The sequence below is a fragment of the Gavialis gangeticus genome, unplaced genomic scaffold (assembly GCF_001723915.1).
Source record: "Gavialis gangeticus isolate Ggan-Ray unplaced genomic scaffold, GavGan_comp1, whole genome shotgun sequence".
NCBI lineage: Eukaryota > Metazoa > Chordata > Crocodylia > Gavialidae > Gavialis > Gavialis gangeticus.
In genome coordinates this window covers 11,542,932-11,547,581 of record NW_017729000.1, presented here as the reverse complement: position 1 = coordinate 11,547,581, position 4,650 = coordinate 11,542,932, and the positions used below count along the sequence as shown (strand labels likewise).

At 45.6% G+C, this 4,650-nt stretch overlaps 1 long non-coding RNA gene across 1 annotated transcript; it reads left to right on the top strand.

Moving 5' to 3' along the window:
- The first annotated feature begins 44 nt into the window (after positions 1–44).
- Positions 45–4,307, top strand: LOC109289945. Its single transcript, XR_002095471.1, has 2 exons — positions 45–1,348; positions 3,218–4,307. It is a non-coding gene; the product is annotated as an uncharacterized LOC109289945 (long non-coding RNA).
- Positions 4,308–4,650: the final 343 nt, after the last annotated feature.

Sequence of the window (4,650 nt, the reverse complement as noted above, 5' to 3'; positions counted from 1 at the left end):
CCCCGGTGGCGGGAGCCGGCCTTACCTGCCCTTGCATCGCTCAACCTGCAGGGGAAGGCCTCGGAGGCCAGGGATTTGCAAGCAGGGGGAGGGGAGGGGAAGAAAAGGCCTCTGATTTTCCTGGTCTGGGCTCCTCTCCCCTGGGGAGGGGCCCGGGGACTTCTGCTTGCCCCTGGGTTGAAGTCAGGATTAGAAGACAGCGCCGGGCCAGAGGTGTGTGCAGTTACTGAAGGCGTCCAGTGTTCCCCGCCAGGCCTGCAGTTCACAGGACCCCGGTGCCAGGAAAAGGGACACAATTAGAGTTCATTTCCCTTGGCCTTTTTTGGGAGGGTGGGGGAGGGGTTACCAACTTTTTTTCTTTTAAGGAAAAGCCCCTGGAAAAACCTGGGATTTTAACCGCTTTGTTGTTGCGAGGAACTCCTAGGCGAAGCCGGGGCTGGAGCTAATCAGGCTGAGCGCAAGAAGGCAGAGGACTCGGGGCAGACTGTTTGGTAGAAAGTCGGAGCTGGTATTTTGCACGTAAAGCCTGGTAGCCGGGCAGATCTGCTGCTGGGGCTGAAAGCTTGTGGCATTCACACAAGGGGGCTGGAGCCCAAACCAAAGTGCGAGCAAGAAATACTATCAGCCAGAGGATAAAACGAACAGTATTGCAGGAAGCCCGAGCACCCTTCGTATTCTTGGCTTTTAGGGGAACCCTTTGTCACTGGGAGTGTTTTGTGGGTTAGAGAATAAATTAATAAGCACAATTATACCCATCGAGTGACCTGGCCTATCTGTCTCTCCATCTCCCCATCCATTTTCCTGCGACCCTTTGCACTAGTGCAGCTGACTCTCGGGGGTTTCTGTGCTCACCGACTTCAGCTCCAAGATTTCTTTCTTTCTGTCCTTCCCCACATGTGCAGAAATTTTTTTTGCAAAAACCCAAGGCGTTCCAGTGGCATCCCTGCGCTGCCAAGAGACACTAACCGGGCAGGGACCGTTTAAAATTTAAGCTGGGGTGTCTCTTGGCTGTTTCCAAGTTTAAGGGCTCTGACTTCACAGGGTATAAGTATAGCTGAAAAATAAGGGATGGTGTGTCTGAATGTGGAATGGATCAAGAAGATAAATTGCATAAAATCAGAACCAGTCCAATCCCACACTTGCTATTTGTTATATAGAGAAGAAGTAAATGGAATTCACATGTCGAGTATTAACTGGTTGTTAGTCTGTAAGATAATATTAACTTTAGTGCTTTATGGTTTACTCCAGTTTTCCAAAGGCAGCTCCAGGACGGATCCAGCCTGTAATTTAGGATGGCACATACTGTGCGAATGAGGCTTTGGCACAAGGGCCTACCCAACACATCAAGGTGATATGAACATAATAAAACGTTTGGAGAGTGAGTAGGAGCTCATAAATTAATGCATTCTACTGTTTTAATGCGAGCGGCTAACAATGTGTTTCCTGTCTGGCTGATCGTCCCTGCCGCAGCCTCGCAGCTGTTTTAAAGGTGCTGTGAAATTAAAGAGAGGGAAGATGATTGTCTTTAAATCAATGCTTAATGATGTGTTATTATAAAGTCTTCCTCAAGCAGATGTTTACGTGTGAAGCCTACACGGGCCCAAGGACGGGGAGCTTCCCCAGGTGTACAAGGGCTCCGGGGGCCTGGCGGAAAAGCAGGGGAGTGGGTTTCCCAAGGGTGGCGGGGGGGGGAAACACCTTGGAGAGAAAGGCCGAGCGAGAACAGGCATTCTGGCAAATGTGATCCCGGCTCCTTCTGAGGGATACAGCCTCCTCAGTACGGCTTATTTGCTAAGAGCAGATCTGGTAGAGGCCGAGCCCTGCGCAGCGCTCTCTTTCTGGGACAAAGCAACACAGGAACCTTTCATTGGGACTGGAATGGACTTCCCAGGCTGCCGAGTCCAGGTCCCGGCTATCACAAGGGTCCACAAGAGCATCCCCTCTCCCGCACCAGAGCCAAAAAATACCTGATTAAAGACCAGACAGAGGGACCCAGGAAGGGAGCAGGGGAGACAATAAAAGCTTTTCTGACATGGATGTGAGAGAGCCCTGAGCGACTACAGCTACCTTCATTCCAACGACAGCTTCGCTTCCGTGTATAGCCTTACAGACCCTGCTGCTTTGTAGCATGTCCCCTGCACTATCTGCCCTTTGTGACTTATGGTGGAAGAGAAAAGAAAATAACCAGAGCAACAGGCAGAGTTAGATGTGGGATAAATGTGTCCCAGCTTGTGCATCTAATAAGCTGCCCGTTAAATGTGCATTTTATTTGATTGTGCAATTTAGGAGGATACAGCAAAACAGCTCACACAGGCATCCTCAATTAAGCACCAGGGTATTATGCTTCCCCTTAATAATCCTTCTCAGACTCCTGAAATACAATGGGGGGGGGTGTGTGTGTGTAATCCTAGTGTCTCCCCAAGGACACACAATTTTCTCCGGTGAATATTAGCCCTTTCTTGTCTTATAATTGCTCTGCATCAGAAATACTCTACATTGCCGTGGTAGAAGATGGTCCTAATGATTTGAAGTTAATTTCTAAATGTGGAGGGACTGGCATTAGTTACAATATATCATTTCTGCAAACATGCAATTGTACAGCCCTGGAACAGGGCTACCGAGCTGGTTTCCTACTATATGTTCAACACTATTCATACTGCAGATTCGCTTTTTCTCACGTGAAGTGTTCATCAAACTGTCCTCAAGTCAAGATAGCATTAGACTGGTTTCATTCCCCCCGTGTTATACACACTTCCTCACTTCTAATTTTGTTTTACAACCCATGTGAAAATGCAAGTGATGGGTACAAAATGCCAAAGCACCTTTGATTTAAGAACTGAGGAACCTAAATCTAAATCCTGCTTTCAAATGATTCCTAAGCACATAATTAATGTTTGAAAATAGGACTTGCAGATTTTGAAAATTCAAAGCACTGTTTTTTTGTGTAGCCAGGCTGTTTCTCTGAGATTTAACATAGTCCCTTAATAAAAGGTATGATTTTCACTGGGGAAATGTCATCAGAAAAAATCAGGAATATCCTTCACTTTTGCACTACAGTAGTGGCTCTTCAAGCTTTTCCAATTGACATTGTTACTTAGTGAAAAGTATCTGTAGTTTGATAACCTTAGTATTTGCAGTATTAAAGGTAGTGCCTTTAGCTTGTACCTGGACAAGGGAATATTGCAGATATTGAGATAATCTTATATATTTATCTTAGGTAAACCACAGCAAGCTTTCAAGAGCTACCACTATACTTCTCTGTCAAGGACTTCAAAGGAGCTTGTAAAAACTAAAATGCAGAATACCCTGGGGAGAAATAGCATCTCTTGGAGAAAAATGTCACTTTGTAGATAGTTGAAGCCATGATTTAGCCCAATTTTTAGGGAGGAATACTAGGAGGTCTGAAGAGGTGGAGGAATTTGCCGAAGGTCAGTTAGCAAGTCAGTGGCAGAGCTGGAGCACAGATACGCTGACTCAATGGGGAACGCCCCTTAACTTCAAGGATTACATACAACGCTTTAAGTCTCTAAGAGTTCATTGTGGGAGAAATCCTGGGCTTCTGAAGTCAAAGGGAACCTTGACTTTAACTTCAGGAAAGCAGGATTTCACCCACAGAAATTAAAATCAAGTATGGTTCTGCTGATGAAGGCGTGGGGCCCTGGCTGCTCTGTGGCTAAAATCACACATGGCTTTAGGACTGCATTGCTGCATGTTGTAGTGCCTATCTTTTACGTGCCTGGCATGCTTCTATGCAATGGACAGAGCCCTGTAGATGCATACTAGGCATACCCTGAACATGTCTAATGGTGATGTCGGCTGGGACACGCTTAGTTTATCCAGGCCCCGGGGTTTAGACATGAGATAGGTGTTGAACTGCTCAGCACCAGTGGAGACATTTCCAGCATTTGTAGAATCAGGATGTTGAGAGAACATTACTAGTGAAAAGCTAGAGGAGAAGTGGAGGCTGTCAGGACTGCACTTTTGGATTTAGGCATCTAAATGCTTTAGGTTTTATTTTTGGTGCCTGAGTTCCTTTGTAGCTCTAGCCCTTCTTACCTGCGCCAAAATCCTTATGAAGCCAATAAGAGTCTGTGCCTTCGATTCTTGCATTTGCAAAATGGCAATAATGGAGGTGAACATTCACACTTGTAAAACACAGATTTGGATGGCACTAAGGTAGTGCAAAACTACTGCAAATGAATGCAGAACTATGGTCTGCTGTTGAAGTCAGACATACTCTCAGACCAGTCAGTGAAAGGCTGCTGAGTCAAAAGGGCAGCAAGCCAACTATTTTCCATTTCCCCCCCTCCCCGAAACAAAACACAATACAATTATTTTGCATTACAGCAGCACAATTATGATTACAAAAGCCAAGTGTATTCAGCCAGCAAACAAAACCTGTGCAATGGCTTGTTTTAATCATTACATTCATTACAATCATATTTCTCTTTAGAGTTCCCCTCGTTTTCCAGCATATCAAAGAAACATGTTTTTAGCACTCGTTCATTCCTGTATTGTTTGCCTCCTCCATCAGCTTTGCCCTAATAGAGTGGATGAGAAGCCACAGACATGTTTTCGAAATGCCCTTTGGGGTTCAGAGCCCTGAATAGATTGTAGAACTACTAAAGTAAAATTGGCCCCAAAGAAGCA